The following is a 20,588-nucleotide window of genomic DNA, read 5'->3' as shown; positions in this document are numbered from 1 at the left end:
TTTGCTTCTCTCAAGTATTCAGGCAGGTCATCCCATGCATACTCAGCACAACTGAGTGTGAGGAGCCAAGTGTGTGAACCTAGGCTTCTGAAAATGCATTTCAGCTCACCATAACAACAATATTAATACTTGTTGGTACCACGTTGGCACACCATCAAATTAATCTAGCTGTAATCCAACTTTTTATCCTTTCCATGAACTTCTTAAATTAATTCTTTTGTAGAAAGGTTTTGAAGATTTACTCCTGTCTTAAGTATATGGTTTACAATGTATGCAAATCCAGACAAGTCACTCTCAAACAGAAGAAGGAATATGTTTGGAATATACTGGTGAAATCTAGGATCCTCTGAATGTTATCTGGGTGACCTGTATTCAGCTGTTGCTATCTGTACGGGGTAGGTTTCATATAGTCCACCTTCTCCAGTGTGAAACAGTTGTGGAAAACAGAGAGCCTCTAAAATGTTCTCCCACACACTCATGTGAGCACTTTTTACCTGCTTCATTTGAAAAAGGTCAATTGCATCACCAATACCTTCTTTAGAATGATGAATGGATTAGTGTTCATAAATTTCTTCTGATCTGAATCAATCCATCTTTTCAATCTGACCACTTGACTGTAATGTTTCATCCTTCATGTGTCATATCTTGACCAACATCAGCATTTTCATAATAAATTGTATTTTGTACCAGGTATAACATTGTTTTTTTTTACTTTATTAACATCCACTAACTCTTGCCATATATTTTTGTTCTTTACTAAAACAATAAGTGGATCTTCAAAATCTTTCTGTTACCCTATGGTATCAATATTCTTTTTGAAATCTAACAACAAGTATACAACTCTACCTTCAGGACCTTTCCGTATTCATGTTAGAAGTAACTTCCCTGTTTTCAGTTCAATACTGTTGGACTTTTTCCCTTATGCAGGGTCATCACCATCCAATTTGCCTCCAGCCTCCTATTTTGTCTGGCCTGTTTTTGTTGGCTTTTGAACTCTGAGCACTTTACCACTGCTCTACAGTGCTAAAGTGCATAGGTGTAAATTGTACTGTTGATTGGTTTATCCATGATTGGCATATTTGATTTACTGGCAAGTCCCTAGTACATTGCACTAGAGGTGCCCAAGGCATGTACATCAAATGCTACTAGTGGGCCTGCAGCCCTGGTTGTGCCACCCACATTAGTAGCTCTGTAAACAAGGCTCAGACCTGCCACTGCAGTGTATGTGTGTGCAGTGTTAAACTGTCAATTCGACTTGGCAAGTGCACACACTTGCCAGGCCTAAACCTTCCCTTTTCTTACATGTAAGACACCCCTTAGGTAGGTCCTAGGTAGCCCAGTGGGCAGGGCGCAGTGTATGTTTAAGGTAGGACATATACTAATGTATTTTACATGTCCTAACAGTGAAATACTGCTAAATTTGGTTTTCATTGTTGCAAGGCCTATCCCTCTCGTAGGTTAACATGGGGGCTGCCTTTAAATATGATTAAATTGTAGAGTCTCTTTGGAGGCAGATATACATGTGGAGTTTGGGGTCTCTGAGCTTACAATTTAAAAATAAATCTTTTAGTAAAGTTGATTTTAAGATTGTGTGTTTGAAAATGCCACTTTTAGAAAGTGAGCATTTTCTTGTTTGAACCATTCTGTGACTCTGCCTGTTTGTGGATTCCCTGTCTGGGTCAGTTTGACAGTTGAGCTGTTTACACCTCTCTCTAGACAGTGACAGAAAGGGAGCTGGGGTGTAGCCTGCATATCCTGATGAGCCATCTGTGCTGGGGGGAGGGGAGGAGTGGTCACTCACACCTGAAAGGGCTGTGCCTACCCTCACACAATGCAGTCTCTATCCACCTGGTGTGGGTCTGGGGCCTGGCATGGGCAAGGCAGGATTTCACAAACAAGAGAGAATTTTCTTTGAAGTAAGCCTACTTCAAAGGGCAAAATGGGTATAAGAAGGGCACCCAAAACCACAGACTTTTGATCACTTCTGGAAACCAAGAGGAACCTATGCCTGGAGAAGAGCTGAAGAGCTGAGGAAAAAGAGCTGCCTTGCCTGTGACTGTGCTTTGTGGATCTGTCCTACAGTTGCTGCTTCTGCCTATGCCAGAGGACAAAGACTGGACTATGTGTGCCTTTCTGCTTGTGAAGAACTCTCCAGGGGCTTGAAACTGAGCTTGCCTCCTGTTGTTGAAGTCTCAGGGACAGCAAAAACGTATCTCTGCCAGCCCCTGCAGCCTCTGCTGAGACTCCTGCCCTGCCAAGTGGTGCCCTATCCAGTTCCTGGGGCGTGACAGGTGAAGCACAGATCGCCGTGCGTGGAAATTTCCGACGCAACCTCTGAGAGTGGCTAAAGAAACGAGGAGCTGCCGGCTCTGTGGCTGAAATCGATGCAGTGCTTGCAGCGCAGCTGTGAAGTTGGAGCACGCGGCTAGAGAAATGACACTCGGCATCGCTGACGGAGGCTGCAACGATGTAACATCACTGGGTGTGGAAAAATAATACAAGCCTGCCCCGACCCGAGGTGCTTTGTTCGGATTGATGCATCTCTCTCCTGCGGGGAAAGAAATGACACATGCCGAAAGGACCAGAGAAGGAGAAACGACGCACCACCTCGCTTGCGGGTGAGAAATCGGCACACTGCTTACTTTTTACGATGCACACTTGCCCGTGCGGGTTACTTTGATGCGACCCAGGTATATTTTCACGCTAACACTCTTTTTGCATTTTAATTAATACCTTGACTTGTGTATGGTGGAATTTTGTTGTTTTGGTCTTGTTTTGTTTAGATAAATATTTTCTATTTTTCTGGACCTGTGTTTTGTCATTTTGTGATGTTTTCATTAAGTTACTGTGTGTGTTGGTACAAATACTTTACACCTAGCACTCTGAAGTTAAGCCTGCCTGCTCGTGCAAAGCTACTAAGGGGGTGAGCAGGGGTTAGCTGAAGTTGATTCTCTTTTACCCAGACTGGAGTGAGGGTCCTTGCTTGGTCAGGGGGTAACCTGACTGCCAACCAAAGACCCCATTTCTAACACATACAAACTATAGTTTGGGAAGGTCATATACATAGTATAAGAATTGATTCATAAACATTTATATCTTTAAGTTCTTGTGGAACTGAATGTGATTCTAACTTGTTACGTACTGTTCTTGCTGGCATTTTATTATCCTCTAACTTACCCTAGCAGTAATTACATATACTTTGTCGTTTGGACAAATAAATAGGCAGCAAATTCTTACCACTTATCTCAGTTCTCTTCTCTAGTTTTAGATTACACAAACGTTTTGAGTTTGACTTTTGTAGTGAACTAATTAACAACATATACAAAAACACAGTGTGGTTTCAATGATGAAACTGTCCAACTTCCTAATCTCACTAATAGCTGTATCCTGTTCCTCTACACCTGGATATACCAACTTCTCATTTTCCCTACACTGCTGTTCAGGATGAAAGAAACAAAATTCAAAATTGTCACAAGCTCTTTCCACATCTGCTCCTGGTCCATGCAAAAAAGCTATATTCATTTCTCCTAAACAGAGCGCAGGAGTTTTCACATAGTAAAGCCTCCTAACTAAAGTTTGCATTTTTGAGTGGTGTACAGTTAACATTCTGAAATGATGAGAGGTGCTATGGCACGCTTTCTTTGATAGACATGCTACTGAATGTCCTTGTAAATTTGTAAACTTTCTTAATTGCATTGCACCTAATCCTTGCAATATACCTATTTTTTCAGACCTTTGTGGGGAACTATACAAAAAAAAGTTATCAATAGATTCCTGTTGTACACTGCAAATACTGCTACAGTTCCATTTATACACAGATGCCTGTATACGCCTTCCCTGTACCTCTTCAGCTATCACTTCTTCAACATTCCTAGTTGCCTTCTCCTCTTTTGGAATGGGAGTCCAATTTTCCATTTCACAGCAGTCTAAATGTTTTAACTGCATGCACTAATTGTTCTCTTTGAAGTAGCTTTCTTCATTAAAATAAGGCTCAGTGCTGGAAGTATGCTTCCATTTGTCACTGTTTTTTTTCAGATGTTAGCTCTATTCACAAGTCTTTTCCTTTGGCTTCTTTTCCTCCTAGACAACACTATTTTACCCAGTGTTCTCATTCTGCTCAGAATCTAAATAAATAGTTCCCTCTTGAGGCAAAGGCCTTATCAACTACAAACTCCACATGTTCCTTCTTTCTGATTGCTTGTCTTTTCCATTTATACTGCTTCATAAGTCTTATAAAACTCTGAATGGCCCTACTGAGACACTTTTAAACTTGTATTTCCTTAAACTGGTTCTGTCTTCTATTTAGAGAATTTACTTTGTTGCTCAAATTTTTACTCTTAATGTCATTCACTTTTTGCCCTTTCTAAGCTAAGTTAAAACTTTGATTTCTATTCACTTGCTTTTGATCACTTTGCAGATTTCCACATACTATTTTAAGATATATACATATATTTTTTTACCTGCAGTTCTTTTCTCTTTAATGATATTCTCTGGTTTGACCCTTTTGTTTCTCAGTTGTGAGGAGGGTATCATTTTGCTCTGTTGCTTTCTTCATTCAGTTTTTGATGGCATTGAAATGTTCTTCTTTTGAGTATTAGTGAATGTCTGCAAGCAGAAAATAAATGTTTAGATCACTACTTGTGTGGATGGATGACTTTGGCCCTCATTGTGAATTTGGCGGTCTTTTTTTTGCTTTTTTCACAATATTAGCACATCTGTTGCAACGTTACACGTGGGGCCACGGTAAGCATTGCAACAGTTTTGTGGATATGGCACACAAGGAAGAGAACCCTTTTATTTGACATTTTATGCCCATACTATCTTCAAATGACACGCCTTTATCCCACCTACGGGATTAGATTAAATACAACCTGGCCTCTTATAACACTTTTTCTCATTTCATTTCCTGCCTAGGAAACTATATCCCTCATTTTACCCTGGCAGTCTTTTGACCACCAGGGTTATTATGGCAGTATCACCACCAACAGGCTGGCACTGTATGCCACCACATAATGAGTGTGCTGGGCTGGCCGCAGCCAACCCGCCATATCACCAATCATAACACCATGGTGGTATGACCTGCAGGGCCAGAAATGTGCATCTCTGACCCAGCGGTCCACACATGACCGCCAGAAGTATAATGAGCCAGCCTACCACCATGGTTTTGGCAGCAGTACCACTGCCACAAAAACCATGGCGGTAAGGCTACCAGTGACAGGGAATTCATTCCCTATCACCGGTAGAAAGCTCCCTCACCCCTCCCCAGCAATCACCTAATCCTCTCACCCCCCAGCAATCTCCTAAACCCCACCCTCTTCTATCCTAGAATGACACCGCCCCAGCCCCCCTCCCTGCAATCATGCACACACACACCTACAGGCACGACGCATGCACCCATGCACCAACACATCCATACATGCACACTCATCCATACACGCATTCACTCACACATGCTCATGGGCATACACACTGACATGCAGACATGCACTCACCGTAACATTCATACATGCATTCAGTCACATGCATACAACCACGCATACACCACAACACTCACAGACGCACATACACATTCAGACACAGACGCAGATACCACACACTGGCACACAACTACCCTCCCCCCTTCCCCTGATAGACGCCCAACTTACCTTGTCCGGTGAGGTGGTCTTCTGGCGGGGAACAGGAAAAGGCACTGCTACAGCCATCAGCGCCCCTCCAGCAGGACACCGCTAGGCTGTCGTTTTGGCAGAAATCCTGCAGTACCCATATTATGGCGGGCGGAAGACTGCCAGCACTGGGGTCTTCTGGCGCCCTTGGCATCAGCGGTTTCCTGTGGAAACTGCTGATGTAATAGTGGGGCCTCTTTCTGTAATATAAAATGGTATTCATAACTTTCTTCTGAGGTTGCAACCAGCCAAGCACAGCCTTTGTGTGGCGTTAGACTTTGCAAACCCACCGCAAGAGGAGTCACAAATGGTTGGCACCTCTAGATATACAAATTTGGTCTTCCTTTGATATATCAAAACTACTGATTGGATTTGCACCACATAACAAAAAGCGTGATCTATGCTTTTCCCTTTCTGCCAAATTTGGAGTAATTCCATCCAGCTGTTCAGGCTGTAGTGATGTTCAAATCCTCTATGAGAATTAGAATGGGAAACCCACGGTTTGTTAACCGTCTTTTGTCTCAGCCACCGCTTGAAGGATGATCACCCTGAAACTTTCCATGCACAATTTTTTTTTGAAACTTTTGTGAAGATTTTTCAAACAGCATAAAAAATATAGCCAAATCAAAAAATGCTTTTTTGCATTTTCCATGTAAACTAGGGGCCAGATGTAGGTACCAAAAAATTAGCCACTCGCAATTTGCGAGCATGTGCGACTCGCAAATTGCGTGTCGCTAATAGGAATGCAGGTACAATGTCCGTGTACAAATTGCGACTCGCACCCGGAGTCGCAACGCAGATAGCGAGTCCGCTGTCTGCGAGGTCGCTGTTTGCGACCGTGCAAAAAACAGACTCGCAATTTGCGAGTGGGTGTCGCAAATTGCGAGTTCCATGTAAATTGATTGCAGGTGCTGCAGAACACTCCAGAAACCACTCCAGAACACTCTGGAAACACTTCCTGGCACATGATGATGACATCACAGCCAGGAAGTTTACTAATACACCTGGGAGGAGGGAGGAGCACACCCATTTTAAACTGCTGAACAGCCAACAGGAGGAACAGAAGCTGCAATGGCAGAAACACCAAGAAAGAGAAAACTTAAATTTTCTAAGAAGGAGCTGGAGGTGCTGACAGAAGAATGCTGTCAGCACTATGATGATCTCTTTGGAAAGGCAGCCCTCAATGTGCCAGACTCAACCAAAAAACAACTCTGGCTGGAAATTCAAGAAAAAGTGAACTCCCTCGGGGTCAGCCACAGGAGTGTGGATGAGATCAAAAAGAGCTGGTATGACCTCCGCTCCCGGACCAAGTAGAGGGTGGCAGAAAGGCTCCGGGAGATGAGAGGCACAGGAGGGGGACCATCATCCGTACCATCACCCACACCCCTGGAGGAAAGGGTGGAGGAGACCCTGGAGCAGGAGGCAGTGACAGGATTTGGAGATCTGGACACCTCTGAGCCCACTACATCAACCGGTGAGTACCATGTGATATGCCTGTACCCCCATCAATGCCATACCCCCACCCACCATGTACACAGGGGCATGCACAACCAAGATAGCTCCATTTCAGGGTAGCAAACACCAGAATGATGCATTATGGGCAATGTAGCCAAGTAGGCAGTAAATAGGCAAATGTTTATTAGGAAGTGTGCAACAGATAGTAGACACTGACAGTCTGTTCCCCATGTCCCACAGATCTCCCACAAGACACCACCACAAGCCACAGCAGCCAGCCCCATGAGGAAAGCACAGGAGCTGCCACCACTCCCACCTGCACCACCAACACCATCCCCTTGATGTCACCACCTGCTGCAACAGTGGTTCCGGAGGCTGCGCCAGCAACAGCCAGGAGTGCCACAGTAGAGCTCACAGGGCATACACCGCTGCGCAGGCGACACAGGTTCAGGAGAGCAGGGCTGCAGGCTGAGTCCGGGCGTCCATCGACCACCATCACCGAGGCACAGCTGCTCCGTGGTCAGCGGCTGCAGAACAATATGTTAGGGAGAATTAGTGGGGTTCTGCACCGCTTTGTGAGGAGCAATGAGGCCAGCATGCAGCAGCTCCATTCCCAATTGGACGTCATTGGCACAAACACTGGGGACCTAGCCCTGTCCATGCGGGAACTGGTGGCAGGACTACTGTCACAGAGCGAGGGTGGGCAGCGCAGGGACCGTCAGCTGCTCCAGAGGCTGGATAGGATGGCCACATCAATTGGCAGACTGGCAGTCAACACCACTGGCCTGTCGAGAAGGACAGTTGGCCTCCAAGTTGAAATGGGCCACTTTGCAGGGGATGTGGCTAGAGGCCTGGGCCGGATCACACATGTGATCGATTTAATGGAGGCACAGCATGTGTCCAGGGGCACAGGGGACACCCCCCAGGACAGCGAAGAGGGCTCCACTGTGAGCAGTGTCTCTGCCAGTGACACTAGGGTGCTCCGGAGTGGGAGTACCAGGCAGAGCACTGCAGAACAACCTGGGACCAGCCAGGCTGGCAGAGGCCGCCATAGGACATAGACTGAACCCTGTCCCTGATGTTGGGGCATATGACAGCAATGTGCCCCATGCATGGTTTGCTTTTTGATGTACATGAACAGTTAGGCATTGTAAATAGTTCAATTTCTGCACATATTAAATAGTTTTTTGTTCCACTTAACAAATGGAGTTTTTGGTCAATAGGTGAGTATGGTTGAAGTTGACACGTACCTTCCAAAGTATTGGGTTGCGATGTGTTGCCGTCTCAGTCTGCCTTGATTTGCAATACTCCGATCCCCATGATGGCGATGTGGTTGCTCCTGCTCTTCATCCTCTGAATCTGGGTCTGCAGGGGTGAGAGGTAGCCCACGTCGGGTGGCAATATTGTGCAGGATGGCGCATGCGACAACAATTTTGAATGCTGTAATGGGGGTATACTGGAGGGCACCTCCACTGCGGTGGAGGCATCTGAACCTTGCTTTCAGCAATCCGAAGTTGCGTTCAATCATGTTCCTGGTCCTCTTATGTGCACTGTTGTATCGCCTCTCGGAATCATTGCTGGGTGTTAAGAATGGAGTCATTATCCATGGCCGTAGTGCATATGCACTGTCACCTGTTGGGCACAAACATTACACTGTTAGAAAGTCCTGGTTGGTGTGCACAGTGACCTGTGTGTATGTCTACGAGGTGTGTACAGCTCTACCTAGGAGGTATCTGTCTCCAAACTCCCCACGTTCCAGCCGTTGGTGTATCCCACTGTGCCTAAAAATGTAGGAGTCATGGGTACTGCCTGGAAATTTTGCGACAATGTCAGTGATGACATAATGGGCGTCACAAACAACCTGTATATTCACTGAGTGGGTACACTTTCTGTTGCGGAACAGATATTCCAGGTTTGCAGGGGGGCATATTTGAATATGTGTCCCATCTACACACCCTATGACATGGGGAAAGTTGGCAATCCGGTAAAAGTCCAGCTTGGTGCTGTTAATTTCTGCCTCATTCCTGGGTAGGTATATGAAGTGAGACATATGTGTGAGTATGGCATCTAGGAATGCCCTGAGGAACCTTGACAGTGCACTTTGAGATACCCCACCTGCCACAGCAATGACCCCCTGATAGCTCCCTGAGGCCAAGAGGTGCAGTGAGCATAGCTCTTGCACATGCGTAGGGATGGCGCAGCCGCGCAGAGTCTGGCGTTCTATCTGTGGTTTTAGTAATTCAATTAATTCTAGTATGGCTGCGCTGCTAAGGCGGTATTTGTCATAGATCTCTTCCTCAGTTTGCTGAAAAAGAGTCTGCCTTGTTCTGTAAATCTTCTCCTGTCTCTGGCTCCTCCTCCTCCTCTGCTGGGCTGCATGGACTCTCCTCCTCACTGCTATCAGGTATATCTCCGCCATCTTGGGTAACCCAGATGCCTTCTGGGTCTCCTTTTATACTTTGGTAATGGTTACCACCTGCTCTGAGTTAGTGGTAAATGGGACATGCAAACTGGGCTTTTTGCGACTAGTCGCAATTTGCGAGTTGCAATTGCATATGGTTTGCGACTCGCAAATTGCGACTTCCAATTTGCGGGTCGCTAAATGGGGTTGCAATTTTTGCGAGTCGCTAACGTCTAGCATCGCTTTTTGCAAATCGGAAATGGGATTTTTGCATCCTATTTCCGATTTTGCACAGTCGCAAATAGCGATTCAGGCCATTTGCGACTCGCAAAACTTTGCTACATCTGGCCCTAGGTCTTAACTACAACTGCCTACTGGAGCCCACCAGTAGGTATATATATATATATATATATATATATATATATATTTGTATATTCACTTAAAAAAACAAAGGTTACAGGAACGTTATAGTTAGGCTCATATTTTAAACGTCCCAAACCAGAAAAATTTACCCGTTATATTTAGAGTTATCTCAAGTAACTGTAATTCGTGTCCTAAGTTAAGTATAACTCGTGACCCGCCTTGCACAGTTATCTGACCAGTAATTTTATTGCAGGTGTTACCGTGACATTATCAATGGTGTTATCAAAGATGTCATTATTGTCGCAATTTGTGGGGTAATTAGCAGTGCATGGTGAGGGTGCGAGTTATTGTTACCTGAGGACACAAGTACTAACCTTTGTTTTTTTTAAATTTAATTTCTATATTTTTTTTTAATTCTATTTCCTAACTCTAACATCCCTGTAACCTTTGAGGATTTCAGAGAATTCTATGCTTATTTTACATAATTATTATTACTCTACTTTAATCCAACCACCGCCAGAATCTGCGGCCAAGCCCCCTAACCACTCAACTCCACACTGAGCACGACCCTTTGGATGTGCACAGCTGGAGTTAGCTGTGGCCTCTATTTCTGGGTGTCAGAATGGCTGTGAGAGGGTGTATCTGGGTGTGAAAATGGCTGTGAGAGTGTCTGTCTGGGTGTGAGAATGTGCGCATCAGTGTTTTAGTGGGTCTGTGAGTGAATGAGTCAGTGTTTGTGTGGCACTGTGAGTGGGTGTGTGAGGGTATCAGTGGGTTTGTGAGTGGGTGTATGAGTCTGAGTGGGTCTGTGAGTGCGTGCGTGAGTATCTGAGTGAGGCTGTGAGTGAGTGCGTTAGGATCTAAGGGGATCTGTGAGTGGGTGCGTAAAGGTCTGAGGGGTTTTGTGAGTGGGAGAAAAATTGAAAGAGAGTGACAGGTGGAGAGATAGTTTTTTAGGCTTTGATGAATGATATACTCAGAATTAGATATTGCTGGACCAATTGAAAAAGAAACATGTATTTGTCAATTCAAAAGAGTGAGATCACCTTTTATTATGAACCTTAAACGTTTAAAGCACAAAACAAACTAAAGGCCCTCCTCCCAGGCCATTTGCAGCCCAAGGGTCTACCACCTCCTTGGGGCTGGCCCTACTATTACAAAGAAGTGGGGCTGCGTTGCCTCCCTCTTGGAGCCATTGATGGCCCTTGGGTATGCCAACCCCCAGGGCTGGCTTCCCATGTCCCAAGGATCCCATGGTCAGTACATTGTTGTTTGCTTTCACTTGGCGGAAGCTTTGGCAGCTCCCACCAAGTGAGATCAAACAGTAAGTACAGTTCCAGTGAGAGGGAACAAGAAAACGGAACCTGCTCGCAGGGAGCAGATTTTTCTTCTGTTTTCCTGCCTGCTCTTAAATGAGCAAGAAAACAGATGAAAAAATTGTTCCCGCATGTAGGGAGCAGAATTTTTTTTATCTCCCTCCCTGCTTGTGTGAGCAATGTTGGCTCCCACTGGAGGTGGGGCCTATGGCACCCAGCAAGTGGCCTGGCACCAGGGGATGGGATACCAAGGGCTAAATCTGAACCGGGGAGATGGTGCCCCCTTTTACAAAATTGGTTGGACCCTGGAGGATAGGGTCACAGGGGCCAAAATCAGCCTGGGGTAGAGGCAACGTGGCACCCTCCCCTTTCACTAGTTGGCTGTGCCCTGGTGGATGGGATCTCCAGGGCCAAAATCGGCTGCATGTCCCCCCTCCTCTTTTATTAATTTGGCAGGTCCCTGCGAATGGGTTCCCTGGGGCCAAAATCGGCCAAGGGAGGCAGCCATGTAGCACCCTGCTTCTTTCAAGAATTGTCCAGGACCTGGGGTATAGGGCCCCTGCCAAAACCAGCCCAAGATGGGTAGCTGTGCAGTCCCCCCTCTTTTAGTGATGGGACCTAGTGGCTATAATTCGCCCAGGAAGGGAGGCTACCTGCTTCCCCTCTGGGTTGCCTACATATGGGGGAGTTGGACACATGGCCTGTCCACTAGCCAGCCATTCGGCTACCCCAACCAAGCATGATTGAAGGCCATGTGAGACGTGAGGGTGGGTTTCTGCAGGAGGATTGATTGCAGGATCTGGCCAACCCACCTCTATGCGCATCCAAAGGCCATGCATGGAGTGGTTTGTGTGCCTATGGGGGGTTTGCTGCAGGGCCTGTATACATTTTCTCAGCCCCTGCTTGATGGATCACCCCAAAACTTTGCAGACAGCAGCTGAAGTGAGCATCACATTTTCATGGAGATTCAACAACTGGCACCTAAGATGTAAGCAGGTCAAAAAAAGATTTTTCAATTGAAACTAGGTCATAAATATACTCTATAATTACCTGCTATATATTACCTACTGGTGGTCGTCAGTAGGTAGTTTTATGTTTTATGCTATGGGAAATGGTCCCCAGAGCTGAAAAGAAAAAAGATAAGTGACACAAGTGGCAGGGTTAAGGTACTCTTACCCCAGGGTTGTGATCTAGAAGTCTTTGTAAGTGAAATTATTACCTTGCAATGTTTGCTTTTCACTCCAAGCAATATTTGTGAATACGTTGCGATGCGCAGTGCAGACCCCCATATAATGTTATGATGATTTTGTGAATATTGGGGACAACAAAAAACATTGACAGTCATTCATACACTAGTTCATTCACTCATAGTAGCACTCAGAGTTTTATGCACCCACTCACAAACTCACTCAGACACTGATGAACACACTCACAGACTCACTCAGAGTATCAGACATCCTCTCACATAGCCTCTCAGACACTCATGCACCCATGAACAGACCCACTCAGACCTCCACGCACTTAATCACAGACCCAGTCAGACACTCATGCACCTGATCACAGACCTCCGCAGACCCTTATGCACCCAATCAATAGCCCAGTCAGGCCCTAATATACCTACTCATAGACCCATTTGTACGCTTAGGTAAACATTTATAGACCCACTCATACATGCATGCAGCCACTCAAATACTAACAAAGACCTTCACGCACCCATTCATAGACTCACTGAGACACTGATGTACCCACTCAAAGACCCACAAATACACTAATGTAGGGACTCAGACACTCATGCACTGACTTACAGACCCACTCAGAGAGTCATATACCCATTCACACTCCCACTCAGACACTCACACACCCTCTCAGGAACCCACGCAGACCCAAAATAAAATATTGTAATGCAGACTTGGATATGGTTTTGATTCTGTACAGTAAACAACACCTGTTGCAGCACATTTAGTAACTAGTATGCCTCTTCAAAAATGTGCTGCAAACTTGTGACCTACTGGTTCTTGTGGGTTGCTATGGAGACTGTGGACCTCATTATGAACACGGCGATAAAAACCGCCATGTTAATGCTGGCGGTCAAAACACTGACCAACAGCGTCCCCGGATGCCAACCGGCCGTATTAGGAACATTCCTGTGGGCCGGCAGGCGGAAACATTGTTCCACATGGATCCGTCGCCAATGCCTCTGTGCGGCGGGTGCAGCTGCACCCGTCGCGCAGATCACTGCCCGAAAATCGAGCAGTGACCCGCACGATGGGGTCCCTGCACTGCCCATGCCAAGTGCCCCGGTGCACCCCTTCCGCCAGTCTTTCCCTGGCGGGGAAAACCGCCAGGGAAAGGCTGGTGGCTGAGGAAACATTAGCTGAGGGGCAGCACCACTGCCCTGTCGGATAATGTTTCCGACAGCGGCCAAGCTGCCTGACGGAGGCAGCCTTGCGGTGAGTGAGGGCTGCCGATGGTGGCCCTCATGGGGTTCATTATGTGGCGGTGTGGCCCGCCAAGCGGCTGGTGGTTTTACCCGCCACCGCCGGCATGATGGGCCACACCGCCATGTCCATAATGACCGCCTGTGTGTGGGTATTGGGGAAAGGTTGGTAAAGAGAAAGTTCTGTCTTTCTAAAAATTGAAGTTGTTTGTACTCATTATTTTTTAACAAGGGTTTAATTTCCTAGTGAGAGATTGCTAGTAAAGTCTACTACACACCTGAAATCATAGAACTACCAAGCTAAATATGTTTTTCGATGCCTGTTTTCTTCCACAAATTGATTGCGACAATTGCAATTAAGGCACAAATATAGACAAAAAAAACACCATACTGGGCTTCTTTAGAAAAGGGCATGAAAGGGTTCACATATACTAACCATTCAGAAGTGGAGTTACAAAACTAAAATATGATAGGGTGTTTTTATTTGCTGCCTTCCACAGTATTGGACAGAGCAAAGTTGAAATGATTGCCATTTGTGCTTGCTATGTGTGAGAGTGCTGAGCCATACTTATACTTAGTTTTCACAATACCTGAGAGTATTGAATCTATCTAATAAGGGCAAAGGAAACGATTTAGCCAACAAAGTCAATCTTCATGTATGTGAATTACATTTAATTTTGAGAAGATTTTTTTTTTTAAAGGTATGTCTATGTGAGATTGTTAAAAGAGATTATGAAATATATAATACACTATTGAAAGTACCTCAAATGATGTTTGAGTGCTTGTGTAACTGCTTTTAAATATTTATCAATAGGTGACTAATATGCAGTTTGTCTGAGGTGCAGAGTAGCTCACAAGTTGGTTCACAAGGTGTTGCCATGGAACTGCATATTCTAAATGTGCTGCTTTACTGCATGCCCTAATTGCCCAAAAAAATGCACAGTAAGGATTAAACACCCTTAACAATGTATTAGAAGATGTGAAAGTTTTACATGTCTATACATGATGTTCTGATCACAAACAATGTTTTTCTTAGAGTTCTGCGACTTGCAGTCCTATTTATTCCATGTTAAAAAAGAACTACAGCACTCAGAATTGAAAGGGAACAACATTTGCTACAGGTGTATGTGAAGCATCAATGTGTGAAAGTTATCAGCTATGTATTAGATACACTTTAGGGTGGGTGTTGGTAAATTATAGGGCAGGTGTGTATGTGCTTAGATGGTAAGATATGTTATTTAAGCTAATACTGAGTCAGATATATACTATGTGACTGCTAGGCATGGTTAAACATGAAGGGCCCAATTCATAAAGGTAAACTGAGACGTTTGGTCTAAGTTTAGACCAAAAGTGTAAGTTTACGATTTTCAGGTAAGTTACGAGTAGTGTCTTTAAGTCTGTTCTCAAGCAGATCATTCGCACCTGGGGTAGATCATCTGCATTCGGGCTGGATCATCTATTCTCTGGGCAGATTATTAACACTCAGGCCGGATCATCGAACCCTGGGCTGGAATCAGTGTAATGACATGCACCTGCACATTATCAATCCCACCTGTAACCCAGATCCAAAAAAACAGATAAAAGCAGCGCACAAACAAGGGACTGGTTTCTCCACAACCACACTGTGCCTGCCTGAGCTGCATATCCTGAAGTCATGCTGCCCACTAGGGGGAAAAGAAACTATGCAGAGAAGGAGACCACCATGATGCGGAATTGGTAGGAAATACAAGAGACTGCATCCTCTCCCATCCTACAGCAGCAGTTTTCCACAGAAGGCAGCCTTATGGCAGCAGTTGGCCATGGCAGTCACTGTATAGGGGGAGGACATCCGGACCATTAATGACATCAAGTAGAAGTGGCAGGATGGGAAGTGGAGAGTGAAAGAGAAGTACACCAAGATAGAAGTTGCCAGAGCTCTCTCAGTTGTACAAACTGGAGTATGCCTCTGACTTACCCCACTTGAGAGGGATGTCCCCTCCTTAGACCCCCACCTGCTCCATGGGCTACTTGTGAGTGATGACTGCAATGTGGTGCCAGGTAATGTGCAATGATACTAACAATGACACCAAATGAGTAATGTTTGTGATACTCAAAACAAATGTGACCATGAATGTTGTCCGAAGTGAGTGCAATCTGCATGGTGACTCAGACTCTCATGTGTCTCAGCTAGTCCATTACACTACGAGTAACAGAAACCTTTGTGATGGTAATTGCAAATTACAAACCATCAGTCCTAAACAGTAACCCTTCCTTGCTGACTCATCCACCTAACACTGGCACATGGCAATAGGTAATGTCCCTCATGCATTTACCACTGCTGTTGCTGTTGGCATGCACATGCAAATGTGTAGTTATGTGACAGGCTGCACATAATCAAATATCGTAGTCGTGTCTGATGAGCCTTGCAATCTGTTGCAACATACAGCCAGAGAACAGTCATACACTGGGGCAGAAGTCTCTGCACCATCAGGGAGGCAGCGTCACGGAGCACATATTATTGTACGCCTTGTGATGTTGTCCCAAAAGGAACAGCCTGCAGTGATCTCTGCAACATCTATGGGTGTGACATCTTGTCGGGCACCACACACTGGGTAGATATCAGACACTGGAAGGGATACATGGAAATGACTATACCAAATGCTTGTGCTGCTAAACAGTGGTGTAAATGTCAGCAGTATGTGGTGTGTCTAATGTTACTGTTGTCACTCATTTCCATATGCTCATACATAGCTCATAATAGTATACCACAACCTGACCTGACAACCAAAACTGTATGTGCACAGTACCTACCTAAGTGTTCATTAGGTTGATTTTGTGTGGGTCAGTACAGCAAGTCAACATGCATCACCTCACAAGTGTAAGGTGTTTGTGCCTTCCCAGATATACATGGTCCTGTCACCCTGGGGAACTCTCACAAGTGTCCCAATTGTTCAGGGAATGTCACTCATGTGGAGAGTGAGGCAAAACAGTGATTTGTTCAGCCTTGAGACAGTCCAGGAGGCCATTTTAAACAATGCAAAGGGCTTGCTGTGGCTGCATAGACATGATTTACTGGTGTGTGCAGCGGGAGTTGCACAAAGAGTGATGCTCCAGTGTCTGGTAGGGCTCATAAATGTGTCCCCAATTCCATCATGGAGTGGCGGAGTCACAACCTATTTCCAAGTTCATGACATAGATATATACTAACAAAATGCCAGGAAACAACAGCTAAAGTAAGGATGGTGGTGAGGGGTATACTGATACCAGCAGGATTTCATTTTGAGAGTGTGGTAGTGGATGGGCAAGTTGGGTGTAAAAGAGAAAGGAAGCCTAGACATCTAGTGGTTGAACTACGCAACATGAAAATACTAAAGGAGTCAGCCATTTGACCAAATTGTGCAATCCTAGAACAATGGTTATTTCAGTTTGCCACCATGATCACAAATGAGTGAACCCCTTAATAGAGGACCACAGGACCTATTCTGAGTCAGGTAAAATAGACCATGATGTTGAACATGTATATTGGAAACAGAGGCCAAAGGAATAGTGTACAGCAGAAAGGGCAGATCTCATAGTCCACAATTAGTAATGTTGTCTTGCAGGGGGTGATGGGGGGTTGATAATTGTGTATCTCAAACATGCACTTGCATGATGCCAATAAAAATGTAGGTGTGTCCAAAGGTAGCCAGTGCAGGACACCCTAATTATTTACATCCTAAAGCTCTCAGGCACCTCCAAATAGATGCTTGTCAGTAATTGTGAAACTTGACTGATATGAGGGCTGCCTGTAACTTGTACATCACTGGTCTATACCTCTGACATGTACATATAGAATCATCACCATCATCTTTTGCACTCAGTAATGAATGCGTATGTTACATTATAGCTGCTGCCAGGACAACATCAGTGATATGGATGACACCATCCAGGGGATTAGGAGACATCCTGGCTGCAGCAGTCAAACCCGGTACCATCCATCCATCAGGTAAGTGTGCCACATATTGTTGTTTTCTGTTGATACCCTATCCATGAACAAGAACCAAATCCTTATGGAAGGGGATGATCAGATATTGCCATTTTAGCATGACTCCTGTAGTTGGTGTGTAAAATGTAACCAACAAGATCAGTGATGTATCTGTCAGGTGTGCATAATCACATATAGTACATGCAGAATATTAATCATGGTGTTACCTACAGTATATCCAAAGCTGCTGGATCGCAGACCAGTTCTTCTGCTACACACTCAAGGAGCCCGGTACAGCAGCTGACATCTAGGGAGATCTCAATACCACACAGACCTGTGGTTGGAATTAGTGAATTTGCTTTTGCATTTCACATCTGCATTGAACACCTCAATGCCATAGTGTGAGAAATCATGTGTAGGGATACACAAACCAGGTCACATGTGTAACATCTGTTGATGTGAAGATGATTTGACTCAATCCCTGTGTTGCACGGCATCATGTTGGAAGCCAAATACTTAGCCTATTGCAAACTCTGTCTCACAGGTGGTAAGAACGAAGACTTGAATCTGGAGGAAGGACTATCTACCAGTGACAGACACTGGGCAATCCGAAAGGAGAACCCACTCCTTTTCCAAGATGCTGTGTCAGTTGCCATTGCAGCACAGTAGGAGGAAGTAGAGGAGGAGGAAGATCATGGGCTGATTTCAAGTGATGTGGAGACCAATCCCCTGACCTCTCTTGCTGGCCCATGCAGCTCCAAAACAAAAGCCACACCTGTTGTGTTTGGGTTGGTGCCTCATCCTACACCCCAAAGGTTTATACATCCCCACACACCCCAACCCAAACCTCACCTCTTCACAGCCCCCACATCCAGGTCAGACTTGTTGGTATTGCTACACACTCCTACTCTGACAGTGTCTCCCAGGCTTTCTCTTCATTATCTGAGCCCTGGTGAGGAGCAGGTATCTCCTGGGCACAAAACTACTCCTCACAACCTCCCACTTGCTACCCCACTACCGGTGGACCTGCTGGTCTCATCCAAGATCGTTCCAGGTGGAAATAGATGGCAGATATCCATGTTGGAGAGTGAGAGGAAATTGTTTTCCAACAGCAGGAAGGTGTGTGGCAGGACATTGGTGACATAGAGGCTACACTGTCTGACATGCCTACCTCACTACAGGACATGCTCCGACATGCTCTGACTCTCACAGTTGGTACACAGAATGACCTAGGTGTTGGAGAGAATGGATAGATCCTGGCAAGACATGGGAAAGAGGCTAAATGACATTATGACCATACAGAGAGAAGAGAGTGCAAGACACCATACATTGGCAAGGAAGATGATGGAGAGGACATTCAAATTTATACCAATACCTGCACAGTCAGTGCATTGAGGGGAGCCAACACATCTACCTGCACTGTCTCACCCCAACCCCTGGTTATGCAACCTGCACAGTGCCCCCAACAATCCACGATGGGAACACTCCCCTTGCACATGCCCTCCACTACACACTCATGCCCTCTCGGTGTACAGGGTCCAACACCCCCTGTCCAGGCAGATCCCCACCTTGTACAGGGTCCGACACCCCTGTCCAGGCAGACCCCTACACTGTACAGGGAACACTACCCCCGTCCAGTCAGAACCCCACAATTTACAGGGAGCACCACCCCCTGTCCAGGCAGACCCCCACACTATACAGGAACACCATCCGAATCCAGGCTCACCCCCACACCTTGTCCAGGCAGACCCCCCCAGTTTTCAGGAACCACACCCACCTGCAAATAAGAACCTCAGGAAACATGCCACATTGCAACGATCCTCACCACCAAAACTGAGAAGACGCAAACAAGATCCCCATGAGAACTGTAACGTATGTTTTCACATCACTATGTAAATAAAAGACATATTACCCAATTAAATTGAGTTGGGAAATAGTTGATGGTGGTCAAATACCTAATGTGGCTGTAGGCCATGTATGTGTCAACAACGTGGGTAAGACATGTTCATCACTGAAACCATATGTGTACAATTGTGGAAGGCATAGCTAACCAGCTCCAGACATTTACTTCTATACTTTGGTTCCAGTACAGACAATGAACTGCACAGCACATTTATTTTGTTTTCTTTTTTTATATATATAAATATCATGGTAAAGTAAACAAAAACCGTCCATGGGAAGGGATAAATCCATCAAATAATACTCTACCAAGTAGGGGCAGGGGACATGGAGGGGATTGGAAAAAAAAACACGTCAGGAAACATTAGGGAATACAGTCAATGTACAAGGGGCAAAGGAAAAGTCCAGCCAAAGTGTAATGTTCAGCCCAATGTCATCCTGGTCATTCTCCTTTTCAATGACAATCAGATCCTCTGCATCTGTGGCCTCTTGCTGGTTGTCCATTGGAGGACCTGAGGGTGAACAGGGAGACACATGGAGGGTAGTATGGGAGGGATACTGGGACAGGGCAGCCATTATGCTGCACCCAAGGAAGTGTGGCATAAGCAAATGTTTAGGAAGGGCATGGAAGGTTTTGTAGATACACTCTACACTTCACCACTTCCCAGAAGAGTTTGTCCCTTTGCATTGCATTATGGTACATGTGGTCAACACATCTTGCGTACATCTAAGAAGACTGTACTGTCTCACCAAAGTAGGTGCAGGTAGTGCTGTCAGTCCCGGGACACATAGTGGCAAGTACAACAAGGGCCAGAGATACAGAGGAAGACTGGCAAGCCATAGCAACACTGGCAAGTTTGTCACACCAGCCCCAAACCATAAACAGTAAACTCACGTGTGGATCATGCAGGATTGCTGCTTTGAAACTGGGGGCACAAATTGCTGCCCTAGTTCTTAACCAAAACACAGTCATGAAACCTGTCCCCACCCCACCTGCCCCCCTGAAAAAAGCCCAATAACCCCCCTGGCCAGTCTGCCCATCCCCACAACCTTAGCACTAGTGGCAGAGGCCGCTCAATCATGGTAGGAGGGGCATAATCACTACACTGTG

The sequence above is a fragment of the Pleurodeles waltl genome, chromosome 3_1 (genome assembly GCF_031143425.1).
Source record: "Pleurodeles waltl isolate 20211129_DDA chromosome 3_1, aPleWal1.hap1.20221129, whole genome shotgun sequence".
Lineage (NCBI taxonomy): Eukaryota > Metazoa > Chordata > Amphibia > Caudata > Salamandridae > Pleurodeles > Pleurodeles waltl.
Note: the sequence above shows the minus strand (reverse complement) of the source record.